We start from the raw sequence: 21,567 nt of genomic DNA, 5'->3' as shown, positions 1-21,567 counted from the left end.
TCACAGCATGGGGGCTGGGTTATAAGAATGATCTTCCCAAGGGACAAGAAGTTGAAGCTGACAATTTCTTGAGGCCTGGGCTCAGAAAGTAGCACCACATCACTTCTATAACATTCAATTGGTCAAACAATCACAAAGCCCAGATTCATGGGGAAGGGATATAGATTTCACTATTCAATTGTAGGAATGTCAGAGAACATTGGGGTAATGCTTTAAAATTACAACAGGGACAGAGAAAGGGAAGTCTGAGAACATGAAAGAGAAAATTTGCCTGCTTTGCTAAGGCCAGTTTTTTAGAAAATTTAATTGAGGGCAGTTCAATCTGAATTTTTCTTAAAAACTACTGCTGACTCTTAGTCAGCCTGTCCAAATGTCTTCTCAGGGAAAGTTTCTTAACCTTTTGAAGCCTCAGTTTTATCATCTATAAATTAGGGATAACAATCTTTCCCTTCCAGTGAAGATTGTGAAGACAACCTGACTGAAGTCACTGAACATGTATCTTTTCAGGCCTGCTTTTCCAAACTGAAGTAAGCTGACTGTCTGGGGTAGTTGGTCACATGAGAATTTGAAACGAGAGTTGAGATAGCAATATCTCCTCATCACAAATAATGCCAATAAAGACTATTTCTCTGATTCTAAGTGGATTGCTCAAGTTCAATTACTTAAAAATATACTCAATGATTTCTTCCTATCATTTCAAGGACCAAGGTCATGGTTTTCCATTGAGAATAAAATATTAGGATGGGGGAGACCTTCAAGATGGTGGAGGAGTAAGACCTGGAGATCACCTTTCTCCCCATAAATACATCAAAAATACATCTACATGTGAAATAACTCCTACCAAACACCTACTGAACATTGAGAGAAGACCTCAGACTTCCCAAAAGGCAAGAAAATGCCCACGTACCTGAGTAGGGCAAAAGAAAAAAGAAAAAACAGAGACAAAAGAATAGGGATGGGACCTGCACCTCGGGGAGGGAGCTGTGAAGGAGGAAAAGTTTCCATACACTAGGAAGCCCCTTCACTGGTGGAGACGGGGGTAGGGGGGGGAAGCTTCAGAGCCATGGAGGAGAGCTCAGCAACAGGGGTGCAGAGGGCAAAGCGGAGAGATTCCCACACAGAGGATTGGTGCTGACCAGCACTCACCAGCCTGAGAGGCTTGTCTGCTCACCCGCCAGAGCGGGTGGGGCTGGGAGCTAAGGCTTGGGCTTTGGAGGTCAGACCCCAGGGAGAGGACTGGGGTTTGCTGCATGAACACAGCCAGAAGGGGGCTAGTCGGCACAGCTAGCCGGAGGGAGTCCGGGAAAAAGTCTGGACCTGCCTAAGAGGCAAGAGACCATTGTTTCGGGGTGCATGAGGAGAGGGGCTTCCTTCCCTGTCTGCCCACAGAAGGCAGAGCACTGCTTAAATGAGCTCCAGAGACAGGCGTGAGCCACGGCTATCACCTCGGACCACAGAGACAGGCATGAAACGCTAATGCTGCTGTTGCAACCACCAAGAATCCTGTGTGCAAGTGCAGGTCACTATGCACACACATCCCCCTCCAGGAGCCTGTGCAGCCCGCCACTGCCAGGGTCCCATGATCCAGGGACAACTTCACCGGGAGAACACACATCACCCCTCAGGCTGTTGTAATGTCACGCTGGCCTCTGCCACCTCAGGCTTGCCCCGCATTCCAATTATGACTACTGCACCACTCCCTGCCCCCAGCCTGAGTGAGCAACAGAACCCTAATCAACCGCTGCTTTAACCCCGTCCTGTCTGGGTGGGGAACAGACTCCTGAGGGCAACCTACATGCAGAGGCGGGGCCAAAACCAAAGCTGAACCCAAGGAGCTGTGTGAACAAAGAAGAGAAAGGGAAATTTCTCTGTGTAGCCTCAGGAGCAGCAGATTAAATCCCCACAATCAACTTGATAAACCCTGAATCTGAAGAATACCTGAATAGACAACGAATGTTCCCAAAATTGAGGTGGTGGACTTTGGGGGAAACTATAGACTTGGGCTTTGCTTTCTGCATCTAAGTTGTTTCTGGTTTTATGTTTATCTTAGTTTAGTACTTAGAGATTATTATCATTGGTGGATTTGTTTATTGGTTTGGTTACTCTCTTCCTTTATATACATATTTTTTCCCTTTTTCCCTTTTTGTGAGTTTGGTTGTGTATACTTCTTTGTGTGATTTTGTCTGTATAAGTTTGCTTTTACCATTTGTCCTAGGGATCGGTCTGTCTGTTTTTTTGGTTTTATTTTTCTTTTGTTTTGGTTTTTTGGTTTTTATCTTTCTTCCTTTTCTTCTGAGCTATGTGGCTGGCAAGGTCTTGGTGTCCTGGCCAAGTGTCAGGCCTGAGCCTCCAATATAGGAGGGCCGAGTCCAGGACATTGGACCACCAGAAACCTCCTGGCCCCATGTAATATCAATTGGTTAGAGCTCTCCCAGAGATCTTCATCTCAACCCTAAGACTCAGCTCCAGCCAATGGCCAGAAAGTTCCAGTGCTGGATGCCCCATGCCAAACAACTAGCAAGACAGGAACACAACCCCACCCATTAGCAGAGAGGCTGCCTAAAGTCATATAAGTTCACAGACACCCCAAAACACAGCACTGGACACAGCCCTGCCCACCAGAAGGACAAGATACAGCCCCACCCATGAGAACACAGGCACCAGCGCCTCCACCAGGAAGGCTACACAAGCCACTGAACCAACCTCACAGGGAGCAGACACTAAAAATAACAGGAACTATGAACGTCCAGCCTGCAAAAAGGAGACCCCAAACATAGTAACTTAAACAAAATGAGAAAACAGAGAAATATGCGGTAGATGAAGGAGCAAGGTAAAAACCCACCAGACCAAACAAATGAATAGGAAATAGGCAGTCTACCTGGAAAAGAATTCAAGTAATAATAGTAAAGGTGATCCAAAATCTCAGAAATAAAATTGAGAAAATACAAGAAATGCTTAACAAGGACCAAGAAGAACTAAAGAGCAAACAAACAATGATGGACAACACAATAAATGGAATTAAAAATACCCTAAAAGGACTCAATGTCAGAACAACTGAGGAAGAAGAACGGATAAGTGACCTGGAAGATAAAATAGTGGAAATAACTGCCACAGAGCAGAATAAAGAAAAAATAATGAAAAGAATTGAGAACAGTCTCAGAGACCTCTGGGACAACATTAAACACACGAACATCAGAATTATAGGGGACCCAGAAGAAGAAGACAAAAAGAAAGGGACTGAGAAAATATTTGAAGACATTATAGTTGAAAACTTCCCTAACATGGGAAAGGAAATAGTCAAGTCCAGGAAGCGCAGAGAGTCCCATACAGGATAAACCCAAGGAAAAACACGCCAAGACACATATTAATCAAACTATCAAAAACTAAATACAAAGAAAAAATATTAAAATCAGCAAGGGAAAAGCAGCAAATAACATACAAGGGAAACCCAATAACGTTAACGTCTGATCTTTCAGCAGAAACTCTGCAAACCAGAAGGACGTGGCAGGACATATTTAAAGTGATGAAAGGGAAAAACCCACAACCAAGATTACTCTACACAGCAAGGATCTCATTCACATTCAACGGAGAAATGAAAACCTTTAGACAAGCAACAGTTAAGAGAATTCAGCACCACCAAATCAGCTTTACAAAAAATACTAAAGGAGCTTCTCCAGGCAGGAAACACAAGAGGTGGAAAAGACCTACAAAAACAAACCCAAAACAATTAAGAAAATGGTAATAGGAACATACATATCAATAATTACCTTAAATGTAAATGGATTAAATGCTCCAACCAAAAGACACAGACTGGCTGAATGAATACAAAAAAAAGACCTGTATATATGCTGTCTACAAGAGACGACTTCAGACTTAGGTACACACACAGACTGAAAGTGGGGGATGGAAAACGATATTCCATGAAAATGGAAATCAAAAGAAAGCTGGAGTAGCAATTCTCATATCAGACAAAAGAGACTTTAAAATAATGACTATTACAAGAGACAAAGAAGGACACTACATAATGATCAGAAGATCAATCTAAGAAGAAGATATAACAATTGTAAATATTAATGCACCCAACACAGGAGCACCTCAATACATAAGGCAAATGCTAACAGCCATAAAAGGGGAAATTGACAGTAACACAATCATAGTAGGGGACTTTAACACCCCACTTTCACCAATGGACAGATCATCCAGAATGAAAATAAATAAGGAAACACAAGCTTTAAATGATACATTAGACCAGATAGACTTAATTGATATTTACAGGACATTCCATCCAAAAACAACAGAATACGCTTTCTTCTCAAGTGCTTATGGAACATTCTCCAGGATAGATCATATCTTGGGTCACAAATCAAGCCTTGGTAAATTTAAGAAAATTGAAATCATATCAAGTATCTTTTCCGACAACAGCAGTATGAGACTAGATATCAATTACAGGAAAAAAACTGTAAAAAAAACAAACACATGGAGGCTAAACAAGATACTACTAAATAACCAAGAGATCACTGAAGAAATCAAAGAGGATATCAAAAAATACCTAGAAACAAATGTTAATGAAAATACGATGACCCAAAAACTATGGGATGCAGCAAAAGCATTTCTAAGAGGGAAGTTTATAGCAATACAATCCTACCTCAAGAAACAAGAAACATCTCAAAAAAACAACCTAACCTTACACCTAAAGCAATTAGAGAAAGAAGAAAAACACCCCCACAAAGTTAGCAGAAGGAAAAAAATCATAAAGATCAGATCAGAAATAAATGAAAAAGTAATGAAGGAAACAAGAGCAAAGATCAATAAAACTAAAAGCTGGTTCTTTAAGAAGATAAACAAAATTGATAAACCTCTTGCCAGAATCATCAAGAAAAAAAGGGAGAAGACTCAAATCAATAGAATTAGAAATGAAAAAGGAGAAGTAACCACTGACACTGCAGAAATGCAAAGGATCATGAGAGATTACTACAAATAACAATATGCCAATAAAACGGACAACCTGGAAGTAATGGACAAATTCTTAGAAAAGTACATCCTTCCAAGACTGAACCAGGAATAAATAGAAAATATAAACAGACCAACCACAAGCACTGAAATTGAGACTGTGATTAAAAATCTTCCAACCAACAAAAGCCCAGGACCAGATGGCTTCACAGGCGAATTCTATCAAACATTTAGAGAAGAGCTAACACCTATCCTTCTCAAAGTCTTCTAAAATATAGCAGAGGGAGGAACACTCCCAAACTCATTCTACAAAGCCACCATCACCCTGATACCAAAACCAGACAAAGATGTCACAAAGAAAGAAAACTACAGGCCAATATCACTGATGAACATAGATGCAAAAATCCTCAACAAAATCCTAGCAAACAGAATCCAACAGCACATTAAAAGGATAATACACAGTGATCAAGTGGGGTTTATCCCAGGAATGCAAGGATTCTTCAATATATGCAAATCAATGAATGTGACACACCATATTAACAAACTGAAGGATAAAAATCATATGATCATCTCAATAGATGCAGAGAAAGCTTTTGACAAAATTCAACACCCATTTATGATAAAAACTCTCCAGAAAGTGGGCATAGAGGGAACCTACCTCAAAATAATAAAGGTCACATATGACAAACCCACAGCCAACACCGTTCTCAATGGTGAAAAACTGAAACCATTTCCTCTAAGATCAGGAACAAGACAAGGTTGCCCACTCTCATCACTATTATTCAACATAGTTTTGGAAGTGTTAGCCACAGCAATCAGAGAAGAACAAAAAAATAAAAGGAATCCAAATCAGAAAAGAAGAAGTAAAACTGTCACTGTTTGCAGATGACATGATACTATACATACAGAATCCTAAAGATGCTACCAGAAAACTACTAGAGCTAATCAATGAATTTGGTAAAGTAGCAGGATACTAAGTTAATGCACAGAAATCTCTTGCATTCCTATACACTAATGATGAAAAATCTGAAGGAAAAATTAAGGAAACACTCTCATTTACCATTGCAACAAAAGAATAAAATACCTAGGAATAAACCTTCCTAAGGAGGTAAAAGACCTGTATGCCGAAAACTATGAGACACTGATGAAAGAAATTAAAGATGATACAAACAGATGGAGAGATATACCACATTCTTGGATTGGAAGAATCTACATTGTGAAAATGACTATACTACCCAAAGCAAACTACAGAGTCAGTACAATCTTTATCAAGCTACCAACGGCATTTTTCACAGAACTAGAACAAAAAATTTTACAGTTTGCATAGAAACGCAAAAAACCCAGAATAACCAAAGCAGTCTTGAGGGAAAAAAATGGAGCTGGAGGAATCAGACTCTGTGACTTCAGACTATATTACAAAGCTACAGTAATGAAGAGAGTATGGTACTGGCACAAAAACAGAAATACAGGTCAAAGGAATAGGATAGAAAGCCCAGAGACAAGCCCACGCACATATGGTCACCTTATCTTTGATAAAGGAGGCAAGAATATACAATGGAGAAAAGACAGCCTCTTCAATAAGTGGTGCTGGGAAAACTGGACAGCTACATGTAAAAGAATAAAATTAGAACACTTCATAACACCATACACAAAAATAAGCTCAAAATGGATTAAAAACCTAAATGTAAGGCCAGACACTATAAAACTCTTAGAGGAAAACATAGGCAGAACACTCTATGACATAAATCACAGCAAGATCCTTTTTGACCCACCTCCTAGAGAAATGGAAATAAAAACAAAAATAAACAAATGGGACCTTATGAAACTTAAAAACTTTTGCACAGCAAAGGAAACCATAAACAAGACAAAAAGACAACTCTCAGAATGGGAGAAAATATTTGCAAATGAAGCAACTGACAAAGGATTAATCTTCAAAATATACAAGCAACTCATGCAGCTCAATATCAAAAAAAACAAACAACCCAATCCAAAAATGGGTGGAAGACCTAAGTAGACATTTCTCCAAAGAACATATACAGATTGCCAGGAAACACATGAAAGGATGCTCAAGATCACTAATCATTAGAGAAATGCAAATCAAAACTGCAATGAGGTATCACCTCACACTGGTCAGAATGGCCATCATCAAAAAATCTAAAAACAATAAATGCTGGAGAGGGTGTGGAGAAAAGGGAACTCTCTTGCATTGTTGGTGGGGATGTAAATTGATACAGCTACTATGGAGAACAGTATGGAGACTCCTTAAAAAACTATAAATAGAACTACCATATGATCCAGTAATCCCACTACTGGGCATACACCCTGAGAAAACCATAATTCTAAAAGAAACTTGTACCACAATGGTTATCACAGCACTATTTACAATCCCCAGGACATGGAAGCCACCTAAGCGTCCATCGACAGATTAGTGGATAAAGAAGATGTTGCACATATATACAATGGAATATTACTCGGTCATAAAAAGTAACGAAATTGAGTTATTTGTAGTGAGGTGGATGGACCTAGAGTCTGTCATACAGAGTGCAGTAAGTCAGAAAGAGAAAAACTAATACCATATGGTAACACATATATATGGAATCTAAGAAAAAGAAAAGGTTCTGATAAGACTAAGGGCAGGATGGGAATAAAGACGCAGATGTAGAGAATGGACTTGAGGACACAGGGAGTGGGAAGGGTAAGGTGGGACGAAGTGAGAGAGTGGCATGGATATATATATACTACCAAATGCAAAATAGATAGCTAGTGGGAAGCAGCCACATAGCACAGGGAGATCAGCTCAGCACTTTGTGACCACCTAGAGTGGTGGGATAGGGAGGGTGGGAGGGAGACGCAAGAGAGAGAGGATATGGGGATATATGTATACATATACCTGATTCACTTTGTTATACAGCAGAAACCAAAACAACATTGTAAAGCAGTTATACTCAAATAAAAATGTTTAAAAAAATTAGGATATCTTAAGAAGACTAAACTGTGATACACAATTCTCAATCCTCAAGAGCTGACACTTTTCTAACAGGATTAGTCATTGATATATCATAGAACATATTTTAAAAACACCTCCAAGTACCACATTGGAATATGAAGAAATATTTTCAAAATGGAATACAACCAAAGAGTAGATCAATAATCCATTTGCGGGCTTCCCTGGTGGCGCAGTGGTTGAGAATCTGCCTGCCAGTGCAGGGGACACGGGTTCGAGCCCTGGTCTGGGAAGATCCCACATGCCGTGGAACAACTAGGCCCGTGAGCCACAATTACTGAGCCTGCGCGTCTGGAGCCTGTGCTCTGCAACAAGAGAGGCCGCGATAGTGAGAGGGCCGCGGACCGCAATGAAGAGTGGCCCCCGCTTGCCACAACTAGAGGAAGCCCTCGCACAGAAACTAAGACCCAACACAGCCATAAAAAAAAAAAGCAGATATCCACATAAAGCCATTATCACACCTTTAAAAAAAAAATCCATTTGCTCCCATTTTCCAAGTCAAATCATTCATCCTTCTAGTTTTTGTCTGTGATATGTTATTCAGCTTAGCATCTGAAAAAACATTAATTTTTAGTTAGAATCATCTTCATAGTTTCTGCTTTTTGCTTAATCCAATATCCAAAATTTATCTGGTAAATGCAGGAAGTCTTTAATACCATTCCTACAACTCAAAATTGTGAGTTAAGACCCTCTAAATTAGTATAAAGAGGAGGAAAAAAGAAGCAGATACATATGAAACTTGACCTAAAAGCCAAGCGATTCCACATCAAGTCAGATACAGAAACAGTGAAGAACTGTTACAAATAATGTCGTTATTTTCTCTGTTGTGTACCTATTATCAGTATTTCTTTAGTAATATGAATTTATTTTTTCATTTTTACAAATAGAAATGAATCTTTTAATTAAAAAAAATTGTTCATTCTCGCATGTGTCATTATCCGGTTAGACTCCAAATGTTTGAGAAAAACTGTACAGATGGTGATGACATAAGCAGTGGGCTAGATTGGGCCAAGATATTGTAAATGAGAAGAGAGCCAAAGACAGATTCCAGGGAACACCCACATGAAAGAGACAAAGTAGAGTCAAAGAAGGAGATTGAGGAGGGAGAAGCCAGAGCTGTAGGAGGAAATGTGGGAGAAATTGTTTTCATGGGATCAAAAGGAAGCAAGAGTTTGAAGAAGATTTTCTTTAAAAAAAAAAAAGAATCAGTAAATTCAATGAGAGCAGTTTCAGCAGAGTGTTGTATCTAGAAACAAACTTTTTGCTTGGATTGTGGTGTGGGAGGGAATAAGGCAATAGAAACAGTGAGTACAGAATACTCTTTCCAGATTTTTGGCAGAAAACGGAAGGTGAAAGGATGGTAGCTAGAGGTATATGTAGTGTCAAGAGGATGTGTGTGTGTGTGTGTGTGTGTGTGTGTGTGTGTGTGTGTGTTCCTAATATAAAAGTAAATTAATTGTTTAAATACTAACTGAAATCAGTCAGTATAAAGGGAGTGTTTAAAAAGAGGGATAATAGAGCAAGGGTTTGAAGAGGCTACAAGGGATGAAATCCAGATCTTGATGCAGAGAATAACCTCAGATAGAAAAGAAACTTCTTTCAGAGTGACATGAAGAAAGTAAGAATGATTAGAAATGCAGTTTTTAAAAGGTGTAGTCGATGAAACAATATTGGCCATGAGTTGATCATTATGGAAACTGGATGATATGTACCTGAGGGTTCACTTTATATTCTGTCTAATTTTGAATATGTTTTAACTTTTCCATAATAGCTGAAAAATATCAAGAAAGAAATTTTAGGTAGAAGATTGCTGTAATACTCAGAAGATGGCTTAAGTTTCTCTGTGAAGTAGGAGAAAAGGGTTTCTGCTGGAAGTTAAGGTTGTGGATTGAGGGCTTAAAAGGAATGGTAAAAGTTTGAAATAGCTGTTCTGGGAATGAAAAAATGAGTGAACCCGGGACCAACTAGTTAATGATCCAGTTGAGGTTGGAGGTCTTGTATTTCCAGTGGCAAATATTTGTGTGTTGTAAGATTTTCTCTAGTAGCTCTCAGGAGCTTAAATGTAGGAGCTGTTGGGGAGATCCATAATTGATTTTTGATGGCCTGGTACAACTAAAGACTAAGAGAGGCATCAATAAGAAAGATTTAATGTGATGGAGCATGCTGTCTCTCCCCTCTTGAAAAAGCTATTGTGTTGTTTTTTTTTTTTAAGTAGGAAAATACTTCAGTAAAGCAGTCTTGGAGTTTTGAGTTAGATTCTGAGAAAAAAGAGAGAAAGACTAATTTGAGAGGTAGGATAATTTTTCCTTAAAAAATTCTCTCATGTAATAGTGATCATAAATATTTATAAAGAAATTGAATGATAGTCAAATAAAATAATCCAAATGCACTTTCATAAATATTTTTAGATTTTTTTTTTTAATATTTATTTATTTATTTATTTATGGCTGTGTTGGGTCTTCGTTTCTGTGCGAGGGCTTTCTCTAGTTGTGGCAAGCGGGGGCCACTCTTCATCGCGGTGCGCGGGCCTCTCACTATCGTGGCCTCTCTTGTTGCGGAGCACAGGCTCCAGATGCGCAGGCTCAGTAATTGTGGCTCACGGGCCTAGTTGCTCCGTGGCATGTGGGATCCTCCCAGACCAGGGCTCGAACCCGTGTCCCCTGCATTGGCAGGCGGATTCTCAACCACTGCGCCACCAGGGAAGCCCTATTTTTAGATTTTAAACCAAGTGTGCTTTTAAGTATTTACACATTATTTATACTTAAAAACCAGTATCTATCTACAGGCAAAATCATTTCAGATATTGACCTCCAAATTTAGTAACCTTTCTGCTATATCCACCGATGGCTTTACTTTCCATTCCAGGCTTTCAACTATTACTCTCAGATCTAAATGTACTTTTAATGGAGATTAGTTGTTGTACATCTTCCACACTCTTTACCAATATCCTCATAGCCTAAGTGTCCCTTGAAGCAAAATGACTTACCGTCCATTTGGGACCAGTGATCACTGACAAAATCTTCTCAATTTACCATATTGTGTTTATATTTTGCAAACTGGGCCATGGGGTTTAAATACTGTGGGCATTTGATTACCAGTAACCAACACTTTGCTTGCAAAATAGTGCTTCATTAATCAAAGTTAGAGAAAAGGAGGCCAGTACTAAGAGCAAGGTGGAAGTTAGTGGAAATCATGGTGCACTATGACTAGCATAAATGCAAATGTATTTGTATATATTGTTTCAATATGGACTTGACTGTATCCTTCAAATGATAGAGTTGTCGACGGTAACTAGTTTGCACTGTAAATTTTTAGAGGGAGAGGGACACCTGTCAAACTCTCTATGAATGAAAGCCAGCAGGTTGTGGAATGATATAATGTCATTGCCCGTTCAGGTAATTACAGACTGGAGAAGTCAAACCAACTCTCCCATTGATGACAACTGTAAAAGCTGGAAAAAATATAAAAAAATCTTTATAAAGGCATCAGAAAACTAAAAAGAGAACAAAAAATTACAGAACCAGGATGTGGTGAGGGCACAGGTCCCAGAAATTAAGACCATCACTTGGACCCTGTTTTCTCTGCGTGTGTTTTCCCATTTCAGAGGAGGATAGTAAGTAGTTGAGATGTTGAGTAGCATTTTTAATAACTTTGCAGGGCTGGGTAGACAGGGATTGGAGTCCTGGGACTGCCAAAGTTGGGATAGGGGAGGTCAGGGACTAGAGATTCTCACTTACAGATGGGACTCTGAAATCATGTATTCTAACAGAAGAGTGGACCAGAAGAAAGCGTCCATTATTCTGACTCTAGCTCAGCTTTAAACCATTATCTCAATCCCTAGACTTGCATTGAAATAAACCCTTATTTCTCGTGCCAACAATCCACTTGATGGAATCAAACATAAATCCCCTCTGGAGAAAAGAACATTAATTTAGGCCTCAAATAACTTCTAACAATTTTGCTAATACAATGTCCAACACACACACACACACACACACACACACACACACAATAATCAGGGACCAAAGAAAATAAGATACATGGTTAAAAACAAAGAGAAACAATAGACAGTAGGAATATACCCACAGAGATTCCATGTATTAGGGTTATCAGACAACAACTTAAAAATAATTGTGTTTGCTAAAAACAAGATAAAATACATGATTAAGAATGGAAATTCTAGAATTTAGAAATTAAAAAATTAAGAACTTGGTGGGTAGGTTTAACAGCAGATTGGACACAAATGAAAGGAGATTTAGTGAACTAGAAGATAGACCAGATGAAAATATCCAGACAGAAACATGGAGAGAAAAAAGGTTGACAAATACAGAAGGAAGAGTAAATTATCTAGAGGAATCAGTGATAAGATTTTGTTTATATTTAATTCGAGTCCCAGAAGGAAAGAAAAGAAATAACTATACAGGAGCAACAGTTAAAAAGATAATGCTGAAAAATTTCCAAAATTGATCTTTAAAAGTCATTTTAAAAGGCTTATAAACCCTAAGGAAGGAACAGGAGTTGAGGCTTGAAAGGCAGTTTGAAGTCAGTGTCAAGTACTCAGTCAGTCTAAGGAGTTGAATTGTGGCGGCTTGGCATATTGGAACGCTGAAGGAATGTGTCAGGGTGGGATCCCAGAAGCCTGAGGAAGGATGAGGGGCCATTTGCTTAAAGAAACCAAGAACAGTAAAGGGCAAAGTAGGAATACTGAAAGGAGGTTAAGGGTCAAATCTGAGAAAACTGAGCTTAATCATCAAGTGCGAGCAGATAGGAGAAAGACCAAAAGCAGAAGAAAAACACCCTACAGATTGGGACTTAGGCAGAACTGAAATAGAATAAGAAACTAGAGCCAAGCAAGGCTGTGAAATCTCATCCATTTCATGTAAACAGAGTCTGAGTATCTGAGGCAAATTGTTTAATTTGGTTTAAAGGCATAGTTCTAGAGTGGATGACTGAAGACTTTAAGGAGGTGAATAACTTGGTATTGTACAGTGTTTTATCAATACAAAGATAATTCTGTAGTCAGTGTGTGAGGTGAACTGGAGAACTTGTACTGTGATGGTTATGAGCTCACGATTGGGGATCGGGCAGTCCTGAGTTAAATATATAAATAAAGTGAATAAATTTTAGTGTTCCATATGCTAAAAAAATGCACCTCTACTAGCTCTGTCTCCTAAGACCTGTTACCCAAGCTCTCTGGATCTCAGTTTTCCCATCTGCAAATTGGAGCTATTCATAGGGTTGTTTTGAAGTTAATGAAGTAATGCATGAAAAGTGCTTGGCTCAATGTCTGGACTGCAGTAAGCATGCAGTGAACATCCAGTAAGCATATGGTGAACAGTAATAGGGCTTTTTGAGGAGAAACCAGAGGTAGCAAGAACAACCAGGATTGTACTGAAATGTCCTAAGGGAGCCTGGGGAGGTCCAGGCATGAGCCTGTCAACAGCTATAAGAATGAGGATGGGGAAAGAGGTAGCAGGGCTCAAGGCCAGGGACTGAGTGTGTAGGAAGGGGTGTGGGGGGCAAGGATAAGGACAGTGAAATAAGGCAAAGAGAGAACATAGGACTCCACACCCATATTTTTCCAGGGCACATGCTCTGTGCCCAATTGTGTGCAACTGACTGAACCCTATGCCCAGATAACACTGACAGTCACAGGCCTGATTAAACAAATTCATGCATGCTCCCATAGATAGAAAAAGATTCATTTGGTTTTCAGAGCTAAAGGGGCCTACCGTAGTCTGATATTCCATAAGAATGTGCAAGCCTAGTGTGAACTTTGACCAGAGGCAAGCACTTTATTTTTAATCTGTTTCAGCCATACCATGATTCCAACAATTGGTACAAATCCAGCATGCTATTAATTTCTCTTACAGCTGAAGAAATGATTCAGAAATATTAAAGAAAACTTGTTTAAGTCATCAACTTGCCCTTTTCACATGGCTACTCTTCAACTAAACCCAATACTTTATAAGAGAGCTCAGAACAGACACTGCTTATCTTCTCAGCCCAAGCAAGCTGTCTTGCAGAAGATAGATTAAGAATAGATTGCAATTCCCTCTAAGGTCTCTGTTTTCTCCCCTTGTTGCTCTTAACTAGACAAAAGGCAATCTGTTCATCAAAGGAGTTCCTGGGGCTCAAATTCTCTGGGTGACTAGCTGAGGTGTGAAAGCCAAATGGCTCACTAGGGAAGATTTCAATCAGTGGGCACCACCAGTGGCGGGGTTTACCCACTGATTATATTTTTGGTTACTTCAGCTCCACCACTGAGAGAAGCAGACAGAGGGATGTAAAGGGTGGCTAATGATGGGATGGTAAGGAGGTTGGGAGGAGGAAAACTTTCTCACTGTTCTATTACCTTAGAGAGTTTCATGACAAAACCCTGTTTCCCGCGAGTTAACCTCTCCACTGCCATCTCTCTTATCAGCCAGCCCTAGGAAAAATAGTGTAATAGTGGACATGATCTCTGGTGCCCTCAGCCCCCCTTTCTACTTGCTCCTCCTATCCATCTTTAGCCCCTTCTCCAATGATAAACTGCAATTGTCTTCATGCTGCGTCTCTCCCTTTGCCACTTACCAAGATGTGATCACATCCTGTGATTTGGACCTTTCTTTCCCTTGTTCAACTTTACCCCACAGAACCTGAGCTAATGTGTGTGTTTGCTCTAGCAACACCCCAAAGGAGCCCTGGCCCTTCACATTGACATGTTCAGGAAACTGGGAGCCCCATAACAGTTACTTTCAAGCAGTGGTATTTGTACTTTGCCAGGAAAAATGGCATCTTGTAGGAGCTACAACAAATTGAACAGACACAATATTTTGACCCTTTTACTCACCTTGACTAGGGTCTAAATTCAGTGCTAATTCAGGTTGCTTTTTGTTTTTGTTTCCACATATGGACAATAATTTGGAGGCTCATTTGGGAGTGGAACCATGCCCAGCTGGCTCATCTTCATGCCCACCCATACATGATCCCCCCTCCAACACCTGTGTGTGGCAATTGTTCCCCAGACTTAATGAGAGGAGCACGTGATGATTGATTTTCTTATTCTTAATCTTAGAGATACCAAGAAACACTTTTCCATTTTAAAAGCAGCTCCCCTTACAATATCAGTTTTAATATTTGCTGAGGGTTGTATAATCATTCAATAATTAATTCTCATATCTTATGGAATTTGTTATCCTTATGAAAGTTTTATGGATAAAGAAATTATGTTGAAATCCTGGTTTAAAAATAAGGGAAAGGCAAGATTTCGACTTGAACTCAGATGGAAATTGCTGAAAGCTAGATTCAGGCCAGTTTATGCTAAAGGTATTAATACCTGAAAAGGTATTAATCCGTGACAGTGAGGATGAAGATTCTGAGATGGCTATTTTCTAATTGGAAGTCCGTAACTATCTACTTAACACATTTGTCTTTCCCCTAAGAAGACATATTTTGATGAAAGGGAAAAATTGTCTTTTTAATGGTCTATCAAATTCTATGCTCAAGTATCTACACCATGCCAGTCCAGGGCATCATCACCCCCACAGTGGGGTGAGATTTAATGGCATTTGTCTAGATAAGGGCCAGATAGAATAGGGTTTCTGCCAGTAAGTGAACACTTGTTCCTGGTACGGCATGGATTTTGAATGCCTTGCTGGATATTCATGTACATGAAAAACATATAAATACAAAGTATTTTTTCCACTGGTTTACTATATACTCAATTTTCCAAAATTGCAAACACTGAATAAGTCAAAGGACTATTGGATATTGCCTTGTTCAGAACTTTACAAAGAATTGTTCACCATTTTGGAAAATCATTTTACTGACAGACACATCATTTGTGTCATGTAAATAACCAATACAACACATTTGTAACAGACTTTATTAGTAGCTGTTGCATTCATGGTAGATACATATATATATAGTTAGATATATAGTTATATTTAGTTCTTATTTCAAATGGTTAAATATGAAGAAAACACATTGACTATATTCAAATGAATAGTGTTACTTCAATCTAGATTTGTTCATTATAAGTAGTTGCAAGTATTTGATTCATTATGTCACCATCTACTGTAGTCATGCCAAAGTATTTATATATCAAAATGTGTAATATTTTAATATATAAAGTACTTTCTTTTATTTCTCCATATTACAGTTATAGCATTACATTTCTTTATTTTTCAAATTATGTGTAGGTTACATTATTTATAAATTTCATTTCAGGATATTAAAGAGGAGTATTATAAAATATTTATTATAAAAAGAGGGCATTGAGTCTAATATGATTGAAGATGACATGAGATTCTCAATAAATTTTGTATCTTTGCACCCCCCATACTCCACCACCAACCTCCCCACTCCACTCATGAGAGTGCGGCTCACTTCCATAGTAGCCTCTCTTCTTGCTTTGCCCTAAGGGAAGCCTGTGAGCCCAATTCCATTCCAATCCCTGCAGCCTCCAAATTTCAGAGGGCACAGATGTCCAGGTGGTTTTCTTAAACCACTCAACCAAGGAAAAGGAAAATAGGGAAACATGACAGTACTTCACTGAATGCTTCTCTAAAGAAATTTTCCCTATCAATTTCTCCTTATTAATCTTGTATGCCCTGTACATGTGATGACCTGAGGGGAGCAAACCAGCTTTTGCCACCTCTTCTGCAAGTCCTCTGTAGATTTTCTGGCACCTTGTTTTGGAATGTGACAGTTTTAGAAACTCTGCCACAACTCCAAGGCGAGAAGGTCTGAATTTTAACATTTGAGAGGGTGAGGATTCCTCTAGGAATGAATATGAGTATTGGGTGAGAATACCATTCTCTAAATGATCAGCTCACTGTTGAATATGGTTTTACTCAAGTGTCAATGGCAAACCTTGCATATTTGATACCCAGAGTGGATAATATTTTAACATCCCACTCCACTGTATGACAAAATTATATGTAATTCCCATGGTAACCACAAAGAAAATACCTATAGAATATACACAAAAGTAAGTCAGAAGTCAGAATGTACTTAATGCCACTGAACTGTACACTTAAAAATGGTTAATATGGTAAATTTTATTTTATATATATTTTACCACAATTTTAAAAACCTCTTCAATAATTGCAGTAATTGCTCAGAATTGAGACAAACAAAAGATTGGGGGAGGAAGAATTATGTAATTACTGATATTGATAGAATTGCTAGTACATGATAATAATAAAAGTAAGGTTGATTTCAGTTGATTTTATTTTTTACATTCTCTACAGAAAATATACCCCATTATTGCTTGTATCCATGGCATATCACTTCCTACTGCCCCACCCTTTGTACAACACTGTGATGGTTAATTTTGTGTGCCAACTTGACTGGGCCATGGGTGCCCAGTTTTGGTTAGACGTTTGGTTAAACATTATTCTGGGTGTGTCTGTGAGAATGCTTCTGGATGAGATTAACATTTGAATCGGTAGACTGAGTATATTGTCTTTGATCTGAGATGACAGTCTTCTCCTGCCTTAAGATGTAGACTCAAGTTAGAATTTACATTGGTTCTCCTGGGTCTCTAGCTTGCTGACTGCAGGTCTTGGGACTTCTTAGCCTTATACATATATACATATATATATATATATATAAAATCTATATACACACACTATTGGTTTTAAATATTATAAACACTATTATATATTTCTATATATACACATATGCTATTGGTTATATACATATTATTATTATATATATCATATATATATGATTTATTATATATACTGATTTCTCTGGGTTCTCCAGAGAACCCTGACTAATACAACCACTGTTTAGTAGAATCAGACTCCATAATCACATAAGCCAATTCCAAGAAATCATATAAATCTATAATAAATATGATTGATATATATAATAAGTATATATGAGATAGATAGATGAATAGATAGATATCCATCCTATTGGTTCTGTCCTGGAGAACCCTGACTAATATAATCACTGTTTGGTAGAATCATTTATTTGGACTGAAGAAAGTTTCCTGTAGATATATTAAAATTTGAGTACCCCTGGATTAAGGATTCTCAACTATTATGTTTGAGGGGCTAACTTTCTTTTATAAATTAATACAACAAAGTCCTCTGGTCAAGGAATCTTCTAGCCTCTGGGATACCGTGCTGAACAAGATAGACAAGGCTCCTGCTTTTGTGTAGCTTGCATGTATGAGGGAGAGGCAAACCTCTTAGATCACTGGCTTGGAAGTGGAGCAGGGAGTAAAAGGCGATGGAGAAATTTACAGGAACCCTTGGGGAAGAACCACACTCGTGGTCTCCTCCTACATCCCCTCACATTTGGATGGGCTATAGACAATGGGGAGTGAATACTCATCAGAGGATATCCTGTCTTTGGTAGAGTTGGGAGATGGGCAGATTCATCACAAAGTAGTAGATTGGGGGCCTTCCTCTGATTAAAACAGATTGCAAATAGATATTAATGCACTGAACTGAAATCAAAGCTCCATATTTCCCCCCATGTCACTATTTGATATATTTCTGTTTATGCTTTTAGCATTTAAAACATAGAAATCTTTTTAATGGATTGCATCATCAAATACACTCATGTCAAAAACAAAATGAGCAATGGCTTCCCATTTCACTCAGCGTAAAAGCCTACAAGGGCCTACACCATCTGTACCCCCTTTCCCCAACACACAATGTACACACATACACACATCTCTTTGACTTCAACTCTCTCCCTCTGTAACTTCTGCTGTTACTACGTTGACTGCTTAGCTGTTCATTGAACATCCTGGCAGAAACTTGCCTCAAGGCCTTTGCACTAGCTGTTCCCTCTGCCTAGCATAGTCTTCCAGATATCTAAATGGATCACTCCAAGTTTTTGTCAAAATATTACCTTTCAATGAGGTCATCTCTTTGTAATTACAACTCCCCTCCCCCACCCTACATACATACTTCCTATTCTCTTCCCTACTTAATTTATCTTCATAGCATGTATCATCATCTAAGAAACTATTTCTCTCCCCCTACTATAATTTAAGATGCATGGGGGCAAGAATTTTTGCCTGTTTTGTTTACTGCTATATCCCTAGCAGAGAGAACCTGGCAAAAATAAGGCACTAATTAAATATCTTTTGAATGAAGGAAGGATAGGAAAGGGAAGGAAAGGAAAAGGAAGAAAAGGAAAGGAGGAGAAAAGAAAAGAAATGAAGAGAAAGAAAACTAAAACTTCAGAAAAGATTCCAGTTTCAGGAAGACACAGCCAAATAGTGGCCAGCACACCAGTTTTCTTCTTCTCATTCTTGCTTCCTTTCATGGAGTAGGTAAGGAAGATAAGACTAAATAATGCACTAAATAAGGCACTTTTTAGAGCACTTAAGATCTTTCAAAACGTTTTTATATACAGTATCTTATTTGATTAAAATGTTGGACTACATTTCTAGAGAAGAAGTCTACTGGTAGAATGTGGCAATTTTATATTTGCATTTCTCACTTAAACAAATTAAATTTATACAGAAAACATTCCATATTTTTATCAGATAACTGAGACCTTCAAGTTATTTCGTTTTAAGAAGTCTGGGTTTCTCATTGTGTTCTGTATAGTCCTGCGTCTATCCCTTTGCTCGTGCTGTTCCCCTCATCAGAAAGGCTTTCCCCATCCATCTATCTAAATGCCATTAAGTCTTCAGGGCCCAGTGTTGAAAGTGTGGCAGGGGAGGAACATACTAGTACATATTAATGAATGAATTTCACTCTTCTTCAGTTACAAATTTCAATTGCAAAATCCTGCTTCTTGGTTGCTTGTAGAGAACTTCTAAATGTAGTCTTCGCTGGGAAGTGTTTTGTAGTTCTGTTTCCCAAATGCCCAATGGTTTCTCTATGAACCATTCCTGACACATAGTGGGTACTCAATTAATATTTGATACTTGAATAAATGAATTATTCTGAGTGTGTAGTCAGAATTCAGCTTAATTATGCCTTGAACCATTAAAGAATGAGACCACATCAGTGCTTATAAACTGAGTTAGAGAGTCATGACCATGCCATGACAGGGCATGTTTTCATATTTCCACATCCTCTAAACATACAGCCTTCTAACTGCTTCCTGCACTACCCACAGTATGTGCATAACGCTGTGTAATGGGCTTGCTTTGTGCAGCCCTCCTTTATGCGTAACCATGGCAATGCTGTCTACTTCATACTTGAAATGTCTGGAGGACTACGGCTGTGAATGTTAACTCCCTGTATGATGACTTGATGACTTGTTTTGCATGCAAGGGGAGTCTGTACATTTTTTTTTAATCATAATAATCAGAACACTCCCTCTGTTTCCTCCATGAAGTAAAACACCTATTTACAGAACAAACTAGAATAAAAATTCTAGGCCCCAAACTAACATCTCAAGGCACCGTCTGCCTCTGAAATCTAAGGATGAGGGACTCAGGGATTGTCCTCAGAGCTTCTATTTTCATCTTAAATCTGAATATTGGCAACAGAATTTGTATCACCATTTTGCACAGAAAGAATATTTTGGAGGGTGCTGAAAGTGCAGAGAATTGAAATGTAGTGCATCTTGCACATTTTGTCTCTGCACAGTTTCCAGCTATGACATGTGGCCAAGTCCTCCATGCAAGGAAGAATTTTTTGCTCCAGGGTTTGCGTTTATTTTTCATGTGAATATTTGGATGCTGCCGGAATCCCACCCACATGCCACTAATCTGATCAATTTTCGGCCAACACTTCCATTACTGTTAATTGGAAATATAAGACATGTTCAAATACCAAATAAGGCAAGCTGTTTTTTTAGCGCACACACACACGCGCACACACACACACACTTCCATATTCTGACAGCAAGTTTATAAAAGATTTTGAAATGAAATCCACATCCCACCTCAGATCTGTTAATGATTATATCATTATATAAACATTATGTGAGAAAGTCACAGATATTTTGCATTTAAAATGACTCAAATTTCAGTTGCATTTCAAGTAGTTTCATTATTGACCTATTGAAGGCAAATTTTTCACAAAAGCTTTAACCATTTTCTTTAGGAAGAATGTATAAGACTTGGAAATAGACTAAAACTCAAGTTTCAAATGATAGAACTAATATGTTTCAGGTTAACTTTTAAAGGTAATAAAGAAGTCCAAATTAAGACAAGTTGACACTTTATTCCATACTTAGAGCATCTTCAAAGTAAGTTGAAATACAATTTGATTCATTGCTGTGTCAGTCTTAATTTTAACTTGAAATAGCTTGTGTCACCATCTCAGCATTATATAGAATCTAAACTCTTCTAGGCAGAAATTGCTTTTTTCTATTTGCTTGCTTCTATATAATTTACCATCTTCAAGACGCTGTGTACATTTATGATTCTTTGTATCTATGATTCTGGAAATGTTGATTCAGACTTTTAAATTTATTCTCTTAATTTTACTTCTTTTTTTTTTTTTTTTTTTTTTTTTTTAAATATTTTATTTATTTATTTATTTATTTATGGCTGTGTTGGGTCTTCGTTTCTGTGCGAGGGCTTTCTCCAGTTGCGGCAAGCGGGGGCCATTCTTCATCGCGGTGCGCGGGCCTCTCACTATCGCGGCCTCTCTTGTTGCGGAGCACAGGCTCCAGACGCGCAGGCTCAGCAATTGTGG

This window comes from Balaenoptera acutorostrata, chromosome X (assembly GCF_949987535.1).
Source record: "Balaenoptera acutorostrata chromosome X, mBalAcu1.1, whole genome shotgun sequence".
In the NCBI taxonomy this organism is placed as follows: Eukaryota; Metazoa; Chordata; class Mammalia; order Artiodactyla; family Balaenopteridae; genus Balaenoptera; species Balaenoptera acutorostrata.
The sequence above is the reverse complement of the archived record's forward strand: the minus strand, read 5'-3'. Positions refer to the sequence as shown.